Source organism: Talpa occidentalis, unplaced genomic scaffold, assembly GCF_014898055.3.
Source record: "Talpa occidentalis isolate TD23 unplaced genomic scaffold, MPIMG_talOcc4v2.1, whole genome shotgun sequence".
NCBI classification, from domain to species: domain Eukaryota; kingdom Metazoa; phylum Chordata; class Mammalia; order Eulipotyphla; family Talpidae; genus Talpa; species Talpa occidentalis.
Genome location: NW_026555331.1, coordinates 130,758,167 through 130,778,899, shown reverse-complemented (window position 1 = coordinate 130,778,899; position 20,733 = coordinate 130,758,167). Strand labels below are relative to the sequence as shown.

Below are 20,733 nucleotides of genomic sequence, written 5' to 3'. Positions count from 1 at the left end.
AGATGTACGAAAGCAGTATCACTGGATGGCAAAGAAACAGTGTGGGTAGACGTGGATCAGTGAGCCCCTGTGCCTGTCTGTTAGGTGGACACAACTGCTAATGAGGCAAGACCTGTTTAAAGACCAGGCATTTCTGTGAGAGTGTGGATGTTTACATTCTGAAAACTAAAACCAAAAGTGCTCCTGCTGCAACTTGTAGAGGCTGGAAGGTATCTTTTTTTTTTTCCTTGCAAAAAATTAAAAATCTATCCTTCAAATAAGGGAAACTTGATTATCACCCCATTTTATGGCTCTTTTCACTAAAGTTTGAAGAACTAGTATATTTGTAGTACTTAAAGTATAGTCTACCAAAAGATATGTCCATATTTTAGTCCATAGAATGTATGTTACCTTACTTGAAAAAAAGGTTTTTGCATATATAATTCAGGTGAGAATCTTGAGATGAGGAAATCATCTTGGATTATCTACATAGGTCTAAATCCAAAGAAAAATGTCCTTATAAGAATAAGGTAAAGGAAATGTTCATGGAGTTTCTACATTTTGAGCTAAGACAGAAACACACAGTACAGATAATGAAATTTCTGTTTATAACATGGACTTGTACAGATTTCTCCATCAGAAGAATCCAGTCAGTTAGACTATAGATCCCACATGTGTCCAAATATATATTATATGACTTAGACAGTTTCAAGGCTTCTTGGAGCTCTAACATAAGCAGATGGTTCTGGCAGGGGTGATGCCACAGCCTGTTTGCTAGGTGCTTCCTTTGGAAGGCTCCTCTTTTGCAGAAATATGCACATTAACAGGGTGGCCATGACCATGTATCTGATTTGTGTGGATTATCTGGTGTTGTTCTGTCTTACTAGAACACTAAATGGTTTAGTACTTGGTACTCTCAAAAATGTCCCAATTTAGATGCTAGAGTATATGCTTACTTTAATGTAGAGACATATTATATGCACCTGTCAAGGAATAAGATCTCAGATCCCAGGAGATTTCTTTCCTAATGACTGGCAATTTTTCAACTGAAAACTGAAAGGTAAAGATAGTGGCTCCATGCGAATCTTCATAAAAGATTTCTCCCCTCCTCCACCTCGCTCATGGTTAGAGACCTAAAAGTTCCCAAAGAACAATATAGAGAAAAAGATAATAAAAAATTCAGAGATCTAGCAGGCCATTAACATGAACAAATATCAACATTTGGGAGACCTTACTGGTTGAGTACCAAACAACTGAAATGCAAGAAGAGATTCTTGGAAGCCAGATCATATTCAGGCCTATCAGGCTTAAAAAAAGACATACTCATTGGTGGTGCTATGTAGCTTGTGATCTGCAGGGTACCATTTTCTGTAGAGCAGATCACCCCACATTCAATCTGCTGAACCCATTTGGGTTAAGTTAGTGGATGATGCAGGATTTCTGGTTGACCCCACTGGTTTGGAGCTTGCTGGTGAGCTATTTGGAGTAAAGCGGATTTCTCTTGTCTGTAAACAGGTAGGTGATCTTCCACACTATGGAATATTTCAGTGTGATTGAGATAGCAGGGTATGAGAGGCAGGAGAAAGGAAAAAAAATAATGCCAGGGAAGGATCCATTCAATGGGAAAAATCTTTCAGTGCAGGACTCAACGCTATCAGTGGGGGGAGGAGGGAGATTTCAGTTATCTTAATGTTCAGTGTGGTTTGGATCCAAACTTGATAAAGTATCCCTTGTGGGACTCTAGTTTTCTCAGAACAGAACCCTGTAACTCTGTAGGTACAAAGGGAAAACCTTAGAATGGACTAGGTCAGACATATCCTTTACTTTTATAATTTGGAGGTGTGAAGGGGTTAAGAACAGGATAATATAGGATCTCCCCAGTGGCACAGCAGTTGAACGCTGGGTTACAAAGCTGCCCGCAGCCTCTGCAGCACCAATTCGATCCCCACCACCGGGCGAGGGTCCCACATGGAGTGCAGACCTCCCCTGCTGCCCGCTCCTCCCCACAGCAGTGTATTTCGTCCATCTGCCTGTTCTGTTCTCTGCTCTGGCTCTGGTGAATTCTCTCACCCTCCCACGCTTCTGACTGTAGCCAGTGCTTGTGTGAATAAATAAATAAATCTTTTTAAAAAACAAAACAGGATAATGTAGGTAGAAGGGGAGAGATATAGATCATGATCAAAGAATGGGGGGAAGATACAGACTAAATATATAACACATAATAATACCACATATTGTTGGCAGATACACAGATAATAAAGTAAAATTATAAAAACATGCATGAAAAGAGATATACATCCGCTACAGGAAAAGTCATCCTTGGGGAGAAAAGAATGGGGCAGAGATTTGTCCTGGTAGGCCTTTTAGTTGTTGCTGCCTTCATTCTTTCCAAATTATATTTCCAAATTATATGACAGCAGTGATAGGAACCTGAATTTCTTTAAATTAAATTTATTTATTTTTAATTGAAGTAATATTTGGATACCCCTCTCAGGTATTACCCACTGTATTTCCTTTCCTCTTTATTCTTACTCCATCTTTGACCTTCCCCAATTGGTACTTCAGTTCTGTAGTCAGCTTTCAAAGTTTAGCTTTTAATTCCCCATACTATTGCACCCCCCCCTTATTTTGACTCTAGTCCTTCCTTTCCCTGTCCCTCCCTTCCCCCCCAGCCCCCCGTAGTGTGTCTCTGGTTTATAGTGCAGAGATGAAAAAAGATGTAAGAATTATATAAAATAAAATATTTAAATTTAAAAAAAGGGACCAGGAAAAAGACTAATTAATACAAAGTAAAAATCAAAATCAACAAGCAACTATGGGCCAGAGACGAACTGCGGTGGCGGTGGGGGTGGGGGTAGAGGGGTTGCGGGGAGAGGAAGGATTCAGGTCAAAATAAGGGGGATTGCAATTGTATGGGGAATATAACCAAAATGAAAATGCATATATTGTGCAAAAATGAAAAATGATGTAAGAATTATAGAAAATAAAATATTTTAAATATTTTAAAAAATTAAGAAAAGAAACAACAAAGGTTAGCTTTTAAGCTTGCCTTTATCCTTTAGTTTAGTCACTTATAGTCCACATATTAGTGACACCTCCCAGTATTTATCTTTGTCTTTCTGACTTATTTCATTTAGCATTTTCCCTTCCAGCTCCATCAATATGAACACAAATGGCATAAGGTTATCTTTTTTGATTGCTGATTAATATTCCATTATATATATACACACACCAGATATTCTTCATCCATTCATCTGTTTTGGGGGACCACGGGTTGCTTCCATAATTTAGCTATAGTAAATAGCACTGCAGTAAACATGGGAGTGCAATTATCCTTTCGAATTAGTGTTTTTGAATTTTGGGGGCAGATGCCTAGGTGTGGAATTACTGGGTCAAATGGCAGATCAATACACTGCCATACTTCTTTCCATAAGGGCTGGACTAGACTGAATTTCCAACAGCAGTGTGTATGAGGGTTCCCTTTTCTCCACACACTTGGCAATGCTTGTTTCTGGTTTTTTGATATGGGCAATTCTCATGGGTGTGAGATGGTATCTCATTGTGGTCTTGATATGTTTTCTTAATGGTAAGTGATGGTGAAGATTTTTTTCATGTGCTGTTTGCAGTTTGTATATCTTCTTTGGAAGGTGCTCTGTAGAAGTATCTGTTTAGTTCTTCTGCCCATTTTTTGATTGGGTTATTTAATTTTTTTTGTAAAGTTTTATGAGTTCTTTGTGTATCAGTGCTTTGTCAGATGTATAATGTGCAATCCCTGCTCCCCCCCACCCCATTCAGTAGGTGTCTTTTCATTTTAGTTATGGTTTCCTTCACTGTGCAGAAGCTTTTTAGTTTGCTATAGTCCCAGCTGTTCATGAAGAACTGAATTTCTACCAGAGCACTCCTGGCTCCTCATAAGCAACACGATAGAACTGTGTTTTCTTGGGTGCGAAGTTCACCCTGCTCTTCCTCATTAGCATGCAAATGCCATACTTTGCCTAAAACCCAATTATTATATGTTTTGGATACCATGGATTCAAAGTCACATATTTTCTCATCAAGAAAATGGGATGAAGTTTGGATAGTCACTTTTTTTTTGCAAATCAATGACATATATAGAAGGGGATCCTGGGAAAAGTTCGTACTGAAGCAGGAAGTGGAATGCGTTGGGTAGAATCCAGTGAAGTTCCACGTGGATACATGGTAATAATGGACTACAGGCTAAGAACTGCCTGTGCTTTTCATACTCCTCCAGACCAGTGGGTCTCAAAATGTGGCCACAAACTGACAGCATCAGAATCATCAGGGCACTTGTTAAACGTGCAGATTATTGGGCCCTGTCCAAAAAGAATGGGTTAGAAATTCTGGGAGTGGTGCCATCAATCTGTTTTAGTAAGCCCTTCAGATGACTGTAGGTGATACTAAAGTTTGTAACCACTTTTATAGACTGCCTTCTTGTTCCCCTTAATGAAGACAAGTCATTAAAAATCATCATCAGGTCTCCAACCCCAACCACAAACAATCAAACCAAAAAGAAAAAAGAGGAGAACAAAGAGGGCCAAAAAAATTGGGAAGACAGGTCTAAACTAGTCATTGAAGTTTGCTAACAGTAGAGCAGACCAAATAAGACATAATGATTTAAACTGATAGATAAGGAAACCTAAAGTAATTAAAAAAAAAAACAAAGATAATGCTAAAATTAGAATTCAGTAAAACAAGCTAACCATAGAATAAGTAGAAAATAAGGGAAACTTTCTATAAAAACAATAACATCTACCCCCCCTTAATGCTTCCTTCATGTCAGGCACTATTTCAAGAAATTTGCCTCTTGTAACTCATTTAATTCTCTCAAGAACCCCATGAGGCAGGGCCATTATCAGCTCTATTTATAGCAAGGAAAAGAAGGCAAATAATGAGTAGGTATTTTGCCCAAAATCATACAGCTTGATAGGTATTGGGAAGAGCAAATGAAAAACACACCTATTGAAAGAGCCCATGTTAAAAATAAAAATAAAAGTCCCTGAGGCTAATGAGTTTATAATGAAAGATAAAAAATTAGGAAAGGAAAATACTTGTGGGCTGGGAAACAGAAGAAACAAAGAACAAGGACCCTCTGGAGTCTGGGGGTGAGTGGGTGTGCCTTCCCACTGTGGAAGCGGGGGCTCTACAGTTCCTTTCCAGGAAGGTGGAGAACCTGGCACTCCCTCATCCCTTTCTTTTCACTAGTCCTTTACCCAGACCTTTTATGTCTCTACCTAAGCCAGAAGCAAAACTTCTTAGACCAGCAAGTATCCCAACAAACAGCAGGGCCTCATCTGGTTCTTTTCTACCACAGGTAGAAAACCTTTGGTTTGTCCCGGTTAATTAGGAGTTATTTGTGCCTGAAAGCCTTTATTTTATTTTCTCTGAATCTTTAATATGATGACATCACAGTTTTTGAAGACATAAATTTCCATTAACCATCCAACAGATAAGAAATCCTAAACTCATTAAAGTAACTGCTACTATTAATTGAATTTAAGAGCAATTAAAATGGCTTTAATATTTTAAGACTTGTTGAGTGTTTTGTTTTTCCTTTCTCATCATCATTATTATGATGTTCCCAGAACAAGCACAGGATCTCAGGACAGGTCACACCCCAGCAATACACTAATCTCTGGGGTGAAGGGTGGAGAAGAACCAGGGCTTTAGATGATACCTCCAGATGTGTCCTGGGTACTGGCCAGGGATGAACTGCCTGAAGCTATTGCTAATGAAAGATAGCTGGATTGAAAATGGTGGGAAGTTTCACTGTTTTCTTGCCTCCGGGTGAGGCCCAGAAGAGAGGTGAATTCCTTCCTAACCACAGATGATCATCAAAACCTGGATGAAAAATTGGAGATAAAATCGCATCTGGCGTAGCTTTTGCTCTGGAATGAGAAACTGCTACTTGTGATACTTTTGTTTAGAAAATAGTATTGTTGTCTATGAAAAAGAAAAAAAAAAACAGAATTGTTGAGAAGAATAAAATGGACTGGGAAATATTATACAATATTAATGTGATTCAGAATAGGTACATTTAAATTTATTTGACAATATTTTGATTAGGTGATACTTGCATATAATACAATTGTTTTTATAGACCAAAACTATATTACTAAAATGAATTCTTCCTTTCTGCCCTGTTCTCTGGGTTTCCTTACCAAGGAGGTAATCAAATATCTATTGCCAAAGTTATTTCAAAAACTTAAATGATTTTACATTGTTGATAAATTATATTTCAGTGTATCATCATGCATGGGGTTAGGTAGGTTGCCTTGTGGTAAATTTGCTGTGCTTTTAGCCTCTGCTTTACTTAACAGGTGTTAGCAAACAAACCACCCTTCTTGAGCATTCAATAAGCTCTGAAGGACCAGTATTTCCATGTTGTAGATGCAAACTTTCTACTGATGTTTACCTTACACTGAGACAGGATTTTCTAAATCCTGGGAGAGGTACGTGGGTGGAATTGGCCATTTCTTTTGCTATTAAAATCACAAAGGCAGCCTGAAGAAAAATAACATGCAAAAGGAAAATATAATAATGATGACTATTACGTAGGGTTTATTTGCACGAGTTCTTTAATATATTACTTCAAAATTTGAAATTCAAATATTCACAGCAACACTGAAAAGTAAACAATAACATGTCTACTTAAATAGTCAAAGAATTCCCCGAAGTTTTACAATTAGTGACAGCCAGAATAAATCCCAGTTATTTATTTATAAGTCATTTCCAGTTCTAAATCTGTGAACTTTCTCCTTTATTATATTTTTTCTTACACTGGCCCATGTTTGAAAGAAAGGAAGGAAGGAGCAAAGGAGGAAGGAAGGAGGTAAGGACATGTCCAGTGTAGGAAAACATGTAGAAGAAACCCTGGGATACAAACAAAGGCTGGTTAATTGAAATTTGTTGGGCTATGTTAAAAGGAACTATTATGTGAATAGTGTAGCATCATGAACTTATTTCTTTTATTTCTGCAGTACTTGTAAAAAGCTATATTCCATCACATCCTATTCCATTCCAATCCATTCCATATATCCCATCCCACTCCACTCCAATGCATCCTTTATAAAAAAGTAAATAAATCCAACGCATCCACAAGGGGAGGGGTTGGCGTAAGAGCATAAATGCCAGTATACTGGGATCTTTGGAAGACATCCGCTTAACTCACAGACACAATAATTGTTACTGTTTGCTTACTTTGAACCTTTTTACTTCTTTGTTTCTTTTTCAATTGTAGGTTATAAAAACAAGGGCTATGTGTCTTTTGTTTACTATTATAACAAATATGGGATTTGATATGTAGTCAATAAGCTTTTGTCTAATAAATGAACAAGTTAAATGATAAATTTTAAAAATGGATATGTTCGTAATTCTTACAGAGTGAACACCCGTCAATTCTTTTATTTAAATCATTGATTAATGAGACAAGTACGAGATTATAAACTACTCAAAAGAAAGCTCAAAGTATCAAATATTTATTCTCAGATAAGGAATGCTGACTTTTGCAAATGGGTACAAAACTGGTCAATATTCACAGCGCAATAATCAATGACAGTTCCCAGGGTGTAATTTGCATTTTTATGGACAGAAATTACTCTCATACCAACAGTTTTGTGCAACTCTTTTTCTACAACCTCTGTGTTTTATAAAATGAGATAGTCAAAGGCAAAGGCAGAAATACCTGAATTGATCAACTAGTAGTGTTCTTATTACATTTCAGAATCTTCCAAATTTTTTTCTTACAGATGACTATTGCAGACTGGTACTTTGGGATAAGGTTAGGCAAGAAAATTGTCTTAACCCTTTCTTTCAGATTTATGTAAGTTAGAATCAGGGATATATGGTTTTTGATGATTAGGGAATAGGATTTCCCTAGTTAGTTAAAATATCTCAAATGAATCTCCATACCTTCACAACATGCTATTATTCCCTTACATATGGTTTTTGACCTTGTGGAATAAAGAGTATCTTTGGCAACAGAGAATAAAGCCAAACCATGCTGATGCTCCAGGGGGTGCAGATAGATTCCAAAATTACAAAGCTTATGAGATCCAGGGTTCTAGCAGCAATTGCCAAACACAGGTGAATCATATTTATCAAAATCTTTCTGGGGAGAGAAGGTATGGAGTAATGTCCTTGTCAGATTTTTTCATTTGGGCTCAATATATTGAATCAAAATATGCAGAGGTGAGATTTGGATAATCTTATTTTTAAGGTGCTGTGACCAATTTTATAATCCACTGCTCTAGATCACTTCTCATTGAAAGCATTCTTGGTGTTGTGACTATGACCAAAATGCATTGGAAGAGTTTATGGAGACTTTGAATGTGCAATAGAAAGGTTATTGATGGCTCCCCCCTGAATATCTTCAGGAGAATTTGAAGACAGAAGTTTTTCTGCTGCTAGCTCATTAATAAAGAATGATGAGCTTTGAGAAAAGTTCAGATACTGGGTGACTCAGTAAATTTAGTTGTAAAAGATTTACAGAAAATAAAGAACAAGAATGAAATGCAAATACAAATCTCCTATAGCCTCAAGCTGTAGGCCATAGTATTATAGAATTATCTAATTTTCATAGTCTCAATTAAAAAGCTTTTGTTTTTAGCATTGATCAGAAGTTTGAACAGATATATGCAGAATATCCTGCTGGAATAAGATAGAGACAATTATTTACATTTTTCCTTTCATGCAAATTTTGCTGAATCATTTCATTATACTTAAAAAGCTAAAACTATTTGAAATTCAAATTAACATCTACCATCTGTGATCTTCATTAACATTATATTGGCATCATGATTTCAGACATTTCTATTGATGAATATTAGTTTTCTTGAATCTTACACTGACTAGTTTTAATTTTGTAGCTCATAAAGTGTAGCAGGTAATTGATTTATTATATATAAATCACAGATTGAGAAGAAACTTTAGATTGTTCACTTCCAATATCCTGATTTTATGAGAGAGGAAACCAAGACTTGGGGGGGAATTGTTAAGAACTGAATTGTGTTACCCCTGTTCATATGTTGGAAGTCCCAACCCCCCTGGTATTTTAGAATATGACTATTTGGAGATAGAGTCTTTAAAGAAGTAATTAAATAAAATGAAGTTATTAGGGTAATCCCATGTGATTGTTGTCCTTATATGAGAATTTAGTTCACTTACACTACTATAACATCACAGACACTGGGTGACTCAGAAACAGCAGATTGCACACAGTTCTTGCATAATGGAAGTCCAGGATCAATTAAGTTGTCCATAGATTTGTTGTCTGGTGAGAGCTCACTTCCTGGTTCATAGAAAGCAGATTTGTCTCAGTGTCCTCAAGGATAGAAGGGAGAAATCTTCATAAGATTCTCTTTTAGAAAGGCACCAGTCCCATTCATGAGGTCTCTACCCTCCTGACCTAATCTGTTCCCAAAGGCCCCACCTCCTAATCCTGTCACATTGAGGATTATGATTTCAACATAAATTTTGGAGAGACACAAATATACCTCTCAGTTTGGTATATTTTTTCTATGTCAGATGCTATTAATATGTAAAACACTAATTCTCCAAATGCTTCAGTTATGTAAAATTGTAGTATTATATCAAGGAGTTTGAAGATTGTTCTTGTTCATTCACCTTGAACATGAGATGGTCTCAACAAATGTTGGGCATGAGGATGGGATGAATATTAGGTGTGCCATGTGTGTGCCCTGAAATCCAGAGTAAGGACTGTACCATTGCAATATGTGGAGCCTAGAAGATATGTAGGAAAAGAAAAACCCACAACACTTGTTACTATAAGGAGAATAATCTCATCATTGGCATCTCCACTCTACCCCCACAGCTTACTTTCTTTATGCTGTGGATAGTGTTTGCATTTCCGTGACTTTCTCTTCATATAATTTCAGTTCTGTTTCTTACTATCATGCCACATAGTTTGTACTTGTACTAAAATCTTAAAATTTGGTGCACAAAATTTTAAACAAAATAGTTTCAGGATTCTTTGAGAGAGTGAGAATTTTTCATTTACCTTGAAATTTTGCTCTTTCATACTTCACCTATAATTTCCTTACCAAACGAAAGTAAGACAATTATTATATTTGGTTTTGTAATGTGATTGGGATCTTTCAGGACCAAGAATAAGCAAATATTTATTTATTGGAAAATGTTTATTATTAAAGTAGAACCATACATCCTGCCACACAGGTTTTATGTAGAGGTGGCAGATAAAACAAGATGTCCAATGCAACATTTGGGACATACTTAAACCAAAATAATTATTCATTGTTTTTATGAAATTAGAATTTCATTGGGTGACCAGTATTTTCATTTGCTAAATCTGGCAACCCTAATTTTATAGGATTTAATGATAGCAAGATTTCTTCGTGTAATAAAGAACCTCAGAATTTTTTCTCCCCAATATATGCAGAAAAGATCTGATTAAGCACATCTGATACTTAGTTTTTCAAAACAGAGCCCCATTCAGGGCCTCCCTGTGGTGTAAGGGGTTAAGCACCACACTATGAAGCAAACTGCAGCCTCTGCAGCATAAGTTGGATCCCCGCTGGCCAGAGAGCAACCCACATGGTGAAGCGGAACTCTCCTGTCTTGCCTGCTGCTCCCCTCAGCAGTGTGTTTCAGTTAGTCTGCCTGTTCTGTTCCCCACTCTATCTTTGGTGAATCCTCTCACCCTCCATGTCTCTGGCTTGTACCCCAGCTCTTGTATATGCATAAATAAATAAATAAACCTTAAAAAAAACAGAGACCCATTCATAGGAGCACGAGACACATGGAGGTATGTCACTCAAGTTTTCTTTTTCATTAAACTATATTGTTCATGTCACTAGGTAATAGATGTATTGCTGCCATTTTAAAATGAGTTAAATAGGAAATTGTTGATTGACAACATAAAGACTACCAAACTAACCTATTTATAAAGGAAAATCAAGTTTATTGCTTATTGCACTAAGGGAGAACATTATATTGACAATGTTCTAATATTGTCTTGGGAAGGTCAAAGACAGGCTGTTTGTATGAGCTGGTGAGTCTAGTTTAGGATGGATCTTTCAATGAAGGAGGTAGGAGGAGGGCTGATTGGAATTGACCAGCACTTATGAAATAATAGTTTGAGATTGGTGGGTCCAGAAAGGCAAAGATTTTTAAGTCAGCTTTGAAGAATAAACAGCTTTTAATGATACCCATGAATGATCTATATAGCACATGAGAACAAATTTTATGGTTTATATGGATAAGTGGATTTACAGGAAGTTTTTGTAACAAATATTGAAAGACAATAACAGAAGCAACAATAATAGTTACAAAACCAATAATTTAAAATTATTTGCAAATTCACCTTCAGAAGCAGTGATTTTGTGAATAGCTAAGTCATGTAAATGCAGAGTGTCCTACAGTAAAATCATCTTAAGTTGGCACTGAACTGTGTATCCATAGAGCAGGACCACTGGGATCCTGAAATCTTATTGCCATGTCAGCAAAGTTGTTTCTTTCCAGTTCATGTATGTGTGAGGCCAGCTTTTCTTCATTTATTCCAGCTAAAACAAAATATTACAGGAATTAAATCAGATGAGAACCTCTCTTCTATTATCCAGGTATTAAAATTTTGCAAAAAAGTTAACATTGTTCTTCTCATTATATTTTTTGTTGCTGTTTTTATCAAGAACTATAGTCTTTGAGGTATTTCACTGTTTGCGAGATAAGATGACTTGTTGAGACTCCTGTGTTGGAGTCAATAGACTTTATTACTTACTGCAAAGCTAATAGCCAGAGGTTCAGCAAGTTCACATTAGTCTCCCCAGTAAGTGCCAAATCTCCAGAAGGGCATGGATGGGCAGAGATGGATGGTCATACACACAGTGAGTTGCATGGTAGGAGAGGAACTGATCTTGGGGCCTTGCCATGTAGAGTCAGAGATAAGCAAATCTGTTCTTTATCCTACAGGGAAACTTTACGTTATCTCTCAAGGCTATTAACTGTTTTACACAACCATGAGAAAACCAGAAGAGCTGTCAGAATCTTGCATTTTCAGCATGCATAGCAAGATGCCTAGGAGCATCAGACACATGGAGGTATGTCACTCAAGTTTTCTTTTTCATGAAACTAAATTGTTCATGTCAATAAGTAATAGATGTATTGCTGCCACTTTAAAATGAGTTAAATAATATTTAAACTCTTTCTTGGTTTTAATTTGTAACTGGTAAATATCATTAGCTATAACCCACCTAAGGCACTTTTTAAGGTCCTCAATAGTTTTTAAGAGTATGAAGATGATCTGATACAAAAGTTCGAAAACTGTTTAGTTTACTTCTCACAATTATAGCCTTCTCAATTCATTCTCTTAACCTTAGTCCTAGAGATAATGCACTTATCACTGCAAAGGAATTGGATTTGTGCAGTGTATGCTCTGGAATAAACTCTTTTAAATGTCTTCTTGATACCTTACCACTGCCTCCACTGCACAACTTATCCCAGAGAAGGCTGAAAAACTAGGTGACTTCTGGCCCAGATCACTGGGAGGGTTGAGACATTCTGCAAAAACTGCAGGCCAAGTTTTGCAAAGGGACTTGTGGCTTTTCATTCTTCACTATTTGATGTTGGAATGGAAAGAGTCACTTTTGAACCGTGGCAGACAGTAGTCTAATAACTCTTCACTTTTTGTTAAGTTAAGAATCCTCTGAACTGTTTTTGTTTTTTATTTTTATTTTTGGAATTTCTTTGTTCTTTATATTTATTCAAGAAGTATTCCTTTCTTTCAAGCTTTTCCAACAGGAATCTTTGGACAATTTTATTTTATATATATATTTATTATATAGTTTTATATTTGTCACAGGATTCCTTGAGCATGTTTGTATTTTGACAGCATAGGATCTCTGGAATGTAATTGCCTCTTTTTATACTTGTATTTCCTCAGAACAAGACACCCCGAGGTCTTATTACAAAACTCTTTTGTGATTCCTTAATATGACTAGAATAAATCGCACTGAAATAGGTTATAAAATCTTATAATTGATCACACCAGTACAGGAAATTTACCTTCTAACTTGCACATTTCTGTAACATTTTTTAGTAATGAGCAGGTATTTCTTTTTTAAAAACAAATTACATTAATTATACAAATAGAGAAAATAGAATTTTAAATGTAATAATCAGTTGGCAGCCAGACTTTTAAAGCTAATGTTTTCATTGAAATTCAAATGGAGTACAGACCATTGGATTATATGTTTTTTAGAGGTATGTCTCACTCATCTTTCAGTCTTGAACATTGAAAAAGGTGTCTGAGCTTCCCATCGTTTCTCAGTAATTGTCTGGAAAAGATGAATAATAACAAAAATTGAGTGTTAATTTTATGTAAATCATAAGAATCTTCACAAAGTTATCTTCTACTAAGTCATTCAAACTTCCAAGTCCCTGAACATAGTTTCTCAACAGACATACCCTATAATTGTATATATCTAAACTATTTGGTTGAACCTCATAAAATAATTGTAGAATGGTCAAATAATGACTCTTTCATGTGGCTTGTCCTATTAAATATACACGTATAATTTGGTGTAGGGTTAATATAAGGCAAAGAAAGCAAGTGATGGCTCCTTAAAAAAATAACCTCACTGTGCTTTAAAGGGGTGACTTCAGGATGGGGTGTATTATGATATTTCAGGGACATAGTAGGCATTTGTGGGTGGATTAGTGGAACCTAAGAAGTGCACAAATCGTAACTAGACAGCTGGAAGAATTTTCACAAAGCAACCAAACACATTCACTGAACCAGCATCTAGATCAAGAATTGTAAGATTACCTGCACGCAGGAAGCACTCCTTCCCTGTAATAATTACTTTAAAAATCAACTCTGTATTTATGTTAAATCTTTTCTGCCTAATAAATGATACAGATATAGAACAACATATCACAGAGTAGGGAATATTTTCAGGGAAGGAAAAGTTAAGAAATGATTGCAACTGTGTGACAGGAATTAGTCATCTGCTTGATCTCATGAAATTCATACTGAAAAGTTCTTTCCTAATAATGCAATGTGAGACAGAAAGAGGTAAAAAATAGATAATTTTCTACATAGATCTCTATGGAGAATATATCGCACTGAAATAAGTTATAATATAGGTTATAATATATCTCTATGAAAATCTATGTAGCTCTCAAAATTAGAAAGTTCATTAGAGCTGCTTTAAAAAAAAAAGAACCCCCCCAAAAAAAAACCTAAAAAACCTTGAACTGACAAAAACCTTACCAAAAAGCACAAAAAGTGAAGATCTAGTGATCTGTACTTCCAAAGTGAAATAATCATTTTCTAGACAGCTTGGTAAAATGAGTATCAAATTAAGAAGATTTATATGCTGAGTCTGAAAGTTGGAGTCATGACACAGAAACTATGTAATTTTTCTCAGGAGTTACATATGAAGAAATATGAACCCAAAGGCTTGTGTGAAGGACTAGGGATAGAAGAGTAGGTAGAAGTAAATGAAATTAAATTTCTCGATGACTATTTGAGCCCTCCTCCCACCAAAACAATCAAAAAACCCAGAAAGCTTTGGAAATGAAAGCCTTTTTTCTTGAAATGGAAGCTACCTGCTCCCATAGCTGCCAAAAGTGCAAACTGACTCTAGAAACTAATTGCATCTATTCTGTTTGCATTGAAAATGTTTAGTACATCTAAAAAGTCACTGTGTTTATTTTATTAAAAAAAAAACAGAAATTAAAATGGAAAATAGCAAATGTTGGCTCCCTCTATTAAAAAAAAAAACAACACGGAGACTTAACATATTACAGTTACTGTGTTGGGATTTTTAACTTTTATTTATTCAATATTCCCTCCTAGTGCTCATTCCTCTTTTGGTTAAGTCAGCCTTCTTTTGTGCTGAGGAAATTACTTATTCTTCACTGAGTATCATGTGATAAGTGGGCAAATCAAGATGTCTTTCCCTCTCTTAGCAGTTTGTGCCCCAAAGGATATCACATGCACCCTCTCTCTCTTTGGAATGGGAATCTTCAACTCAGTGCCCAGAGACAGACATAGCTGGTGCTGATGCACTTGGTTCCTCCCTGTAGATGATGTCCCTTGTCTGCTTGAGTTGCCTTGGTTCTTGCTCTTTCTTAGGTTAATCTTTCACCTTTGGGAGCTGCTGCAGGTCCCATAAACTATTTTTTTTTTTTTTTTGCTAACTAGAGTTATTTCCTATATCTTGAAACCAAAAACACCAAGTGATAACAATCTAATGTTTTTTTTTATCAAGGAAGGACCACCTTTTCAAAATTTTTGCTAGTAATGACTATTTTGTTGCATAGTGATTGAATATTTGGAGGAGACAGGACGTATTTTCTACTCATGAATAGAAACTTTTTTAATAACATTTTTTAAGATTTTATTTATTTATGCATACAAGAGCTGGGGTATAGGTCAGAGGTGTTGGGGGGGGTGAGAGGATTCACCAGAGACAGAGTGGGAGCAGAATAGGTAGATTGACTGAAATACATTGCTGAAGGGAGTAGTGGATGAGACAGGAGAGGTGTGATGTGCCATGTGGGTTAACTCCCTGGCCAGAGATTGAACTTGTGCTGCAGATAGCTTCATAGTGCTGAGACTTAACCCCTAGGGAGGCCCCATGAATAGAAACTTTTTAAGGAAAAATATTTAATAATGGCATCCTGTTCAATGTACATAAATTTTAATAATAAATAATTGTTCAGGTAAAAATGTATATACATGTATATATATGCATATGTAATTGTACCTATCAAAATCTTCATTTAAAAAAAAAACTAAGAGCAGCAGGAATTACATTCTTTTTATTTTACTCCTATTCTTAGAAGGCAGAGTCTACCCTCCTCTTCATGTATAGGAACATAATATTTATTCTTACATAATGATAAAGTGAACTAAATGATTATCCTGCCAGAAAAAAATCTCCCTCTTGGATCTTTTTTTGCAATCCATTGTTGACACCTCATAAGCTACCCCAGACCTGACTCTTCTGAGCCCTCTAGTATTGAGAAAGTTAATTGTCTTCTCTGGACTTGAGTTTTCTTTACAGAAAAATGTGAATAATTACACCTACCTAATTTATAAAATGTTTTTGAAAAATAATAGCCGATAGTATTACTCATATTTATGTACATAGGTAGAAATTAATATCCCAACAAATTACTTGTGACAGAAATTAATTTATAAAATGTGCAAGTTTCTGGGATAACTTTAAAAGCAAACAGTTTTCATAATCAAATCAAACCATGTTTATACGGAAACTGAGATTAGTTTTAGGGAAAGAAGAATTCTTGATTATGAAAATAATATAGAAAATTGCTTATTTATGACTGGAAAAAGACATTTATAAAGACTTCATACTGATAACATAGAAATGCAGCTACACTAATAATTTCTTCTACTTTTTAGGTAAGTAGGGAGAAGAGAAATTTTATTACTATTATTATTTTCTTTTTTAAACATCCTTGTTTATATTTTCACAGGATAGAATTTCTCTTCTCAGGTGTGAAATTACTCTGAGAAGTGCCTGAAAGTGTTAAAAAAAGAACTAAGTCCTTTTCAGTGATTGGCAAAAATCAGGTCAAAAAAAAAATTTATAGTCAAAAATTTATAGTAAAAAAAAAGGCCCCTATCAGTGAATATTGATCCTATTCAGGTCAGAAAGCCACTACACTAATTGTTAGCATACTTAAATATTCTTTATATCATCTTTCTTAACTCTACAAGTTTTTGTTTTTTTTTTAATTTTCCATCATTTTGAGAGTGAGGCTGTGTCTGTTGATGTTAGTTAACAGGTTTGAGAATTCAATGTTCAAAATCCTAACACAGAAACATCAAATAATATTATATCTTGATAAAGTATCTTGATGTTTTATCTTCAGGAGACCAACTTAGAAAGATACTCATGCTTGGACTCCATTTGAAGATATTCTTGAAATTAGTAAAGGTAAATTCCGAACAAATGACAATCATCACACTTTTAAGAATCACCCAAACAAGAGATTGATTATGTAAAATGTTTTGTATCAGAAAATATTTCAACACTTCTAACTTTTTTGTTTTATTTTACCTCTGTAAGTTTTAGTTGTGACTACATATTTATGTATCATCTTACTATAATAGCATCAGTGCCATCAGATATTTTAGGTTATCTTCCAGTGAGGTCTGCTAAATCTTTCAGTCATGTTCATGGAGCTGTCTAGTTTTCCTTTTTATTAATGTTCTAATTACCTACACAACTACTTACAGATTCATCTTTCTGACACTAGTATGAATGACCTGCATGCTCCATGATGCCAAGAACAGTATAGGTTTTGTTTATTGCTGTATTCTAGCTAGGGACCATACAAAATCTGGCACAAAGTTGGTGCTTAATCAATATTTGTTGAATGAATGAATACCAGGCTTGTGGAGGCTGTCATGCACTGGTGAGAAACCAGCCATGACAATACCCCGGGGCTTGTCTTTATTTTCCTTAGCAGTCTGGTATTGACATCAACCACCCACAGCATTCGTCAGGAAGCCTATCAGATGACTGGGAAACATAGAAGCTTAAATTACCCAAGCCGTGTTTGATGTGTGTACCTTTATGTAGAGCCAGGCATATTGCTGGGCTTGGCATAAAGGTACACCAGATATGTAATGATGTGAGTGAGATTGCATGTGAACATGTTCTTGAAATTTTTGGAATGTAAAATAGTTCAATGTAATCACATACATCCATCCTTCACTCAGTTTCAGATCTGTCTCTGAAAATGTTGTGTTTTTGTCTACTAAAAATAAAATAAATAAAAGGCAGGTTACCCTGCCTTTTCTGGAACTATCTCTATAAACTGTCCAATATCATTTTGAAAAAAAAAAAAAAGCCAAATTGTGCAATGAGTAATTCTAAGTGTGTTTTAATTCCTCCCACACTCCCCTCCCCAATTAGTCATCAAAAAAGGAAAAGGAGAGTATCACTATTTGTTATGTGTCCCCATGTGACAGATGCTCTGTGTGTAAAACATAATTTAACTTTGCAATAACATTAGCATGTAGATATTATGTACCCTAATTTGCACATGAGACTACTGGAAATGAAGTAAATGCCCCAAGGGCACATGGCTAATGAATATCAGAGCAAGAATTTTAATGTCAATGCAGTAAATGTATACTGGAATTAACACAATTCTAATGGAGATCTCAAGTACTTCTTTTTGTTTGTTTGTTTGTTTGTTTGTTTATACATATGCACCGGGCACAGCCAGAAGCAAGGGAGGGTGAGAGAATTCACCAGAGCCAGAGCAGGGAGCAGAGCAGGCAGAAGGACCGAAGTACACTGCTGAGGGGAGCAGCGGGCGGCAGGAGAGGTCTGCGCGCCATGTGGGACCCTCCTCCGGGTGGCCAGGGAGCAGCCGGGGATCGAACCGGTGCCGCAGAGGCCGCGGGCAGCTCCGCAACCCACCGCTGCGCCACCGGGGAGGCCCTAGATCTCAAGTACTTCTAATCATCTTTTCTCTCACCTGTATTTCCATTACTGTGCTGTTGTCAGACTTTTTAAAGGAGAGAGCTGATAGTGTGGGAGACCTACTTGGAAAACTTTTTAGAAAAGGAATTGATAATATATAGCTAAAGTCTCTAAAATTGTTTACTTATCTATTTTGCTTCTTCAATTTCTCAGTTTGTTTAGTTCCAAAAGGCAGAATTATTAAAATAAACATTTCAGTGTGCAGAAATGTTCCTTCAAGAAGAAAGTTCCTTGCTCTTGAAAATATTTTTGTTGGAGCAACATAGAAAGCTACTACAGAAGCCCATTTGAGCAAAATTGCTTGAGCCAGCAACTCTGTATGGAGACAGTCTAAAAGACTTGTGAATTTGGGTAAACATTTCAGAAGGAGATCTGATATCATAGGGTTCCAACCTAGCTTGGGTGCATATTTTAAATAAACATTTATCAGACACTTTTTTTCTGACTATGACTGTCTTTTCTTAAAATATTTAAAAAATTAGCTAGTCTTAGCACCAGGCATATACATAATTTTCCCCAGAAGTTATTTGGGCCAGGGATTAGATGTACTTTCATTGTCTATTATTTCATAAGATTTGGGTTAAAAAATAATAACATGTCTATAGCTGTTTGTGGGATATTGCGGGAAAATGTGAAATTTTAAAACAAATTAAATTTGAGAAATTAGAATTGAATAAAAAATGGCCTTTCTTTTTAGATGGTTTTCAAACTGATTGAAAGACAAAGAGATCAAGAAAGTCATAATGTATTTTGGGTGGGACATTTTTCAAACTTTTGCCTTATATTTACAGTGCAGCTATAGAATTATAGTTCACTCTGGCCATTCTTTATATAAATAACACTTCAATGAAATATTCTTTGTAAGCCTATCATTCTTAGTTTGGTAGTTGCCAATATGCAATTTGGAGTGAAGAAATGTCATTTAAATGCCCACCACTGCATTAATTTTATTAGTCTACTTCCTAGGTAAATATTCTGCTAGAATTTTGTGTTTAGCTCAATCTTGCCATAACACTTTTTGCCCTGAAAGTGGTCTGGTCATCATGTCTTTGCACCAGTTAGTTAAATTGAATCTTTCAATTTAATATTATTTTAAATCTTTTGATTTAAAATAATAATTCATTTTGTTTTGTTTTTCCAGCCTGCATTATTTCTGAATATATAAGAACTCAATACACATTCTAGTTGTAATCTCATATTTTGTCACAGTTATATACAAATTCTATTCCTTTCCACTCTAGTAAGATCAATTAACTGTAAAACAGTGCTTAGAATGAACTTTGTTATGTTAATTATCTTCATCAAATGTAAAGACTTATTTTAACTAAATTAAATTTAGAAACTTCAAGATATTCATGGTTAGCTCTCTTTCCTCTTCTAGAAAAAAAGGAAAGGAAAAGAAAATAATTTTGTATTGAACACGTGTTATGTGCTGTCCCAGACAATTTGTGTAAATATTACATAGTCATGAGATTGTACACATACCAGCAGATGGTGCTAATATCACCTGACCCAACTAAAAACAGGACAACTTGCTTTATTTTATTCATTTCAATGATCCTAGATTACAGAATAGACCCCAAAGAATTATCTATTTTCTTTTTTTTAAAGATTTTTGTTTATTTATGCATACAAGAGCTGGGGTACAGGCCAGAGATGTGAGGGGTGAGAGGACTCACCAGAGACAGAGTGGGGAACAGAACAAGAAGAATATCAACTGACAATACACTGCTGAGGGGAGCAGCGGGCAAGACAGGAGAGGTCTGCTGCGCCATGTGGGTTGCTCCCTGGCCAGCCAGGGATCGAACTCGTGCTACAGAGGCTGCAGATTGCTTCAAAGTGTATTTAACCCCTTGCACTACCAGGGAGGCCCCTCTATTTTCTTAATTTGAAATAAATATCATAGCTGAGAAGCATGGATTTTAGAAGTGTCTAAATAACTCTCTGTGACTTGCAGTGTTTTTGTACAACCCCATCAGATATTTATTCAGCAGAGCTTTTTATTCTTTGTCACAATGGGAAGCTCAGTGTCTCCTGATATAGTCATCTCACCTATGAACTGTTTTGCCTATAAAAAGTTCTTTCTTATATAAAGTCCTTGCAGAATCTACCCACTGGGGCCACACAAAGCAATATGTTCAACAATTACTCATTGTGCATATTGCATTCTTGGGGCTGCTGAACAAAGTTCTATAAACTGGATTGTTTATAACAATAGATATTTATTAGT

At 35.7% G+C, this 20,733-nt stretch overlaps 1 long non-coding RNA gene across 3 annotated transcripts in view; it reads left to right on the top strand.

Annotated features, from left to right (window-relative positions):
• The window catches only part of LOC119246010 (uncharacterized), a 94,657-nt gene that overhangs the window by 25,301 nt on the left and 48,623 nt on the right, over positions 1 to 20,733 (top strand). For 2 of the 3 annotated variants that reach the window (XR_008550832.1, XR_008550831.1), the window contains exons 3-4: positions 11,944 to 12,071; positions 16,879 to 16,943. This is a non-coding gene — a long non-coding RNA (uncharacterized LOC119246010). The remainder of the gene's footprint in view (positions 1 to 11,943; positions 12,072 to 16,878; positions 16,944 to 20,733) is intronic. The other variant, XR_008550833.1, reaches the window with a different exon arrangement.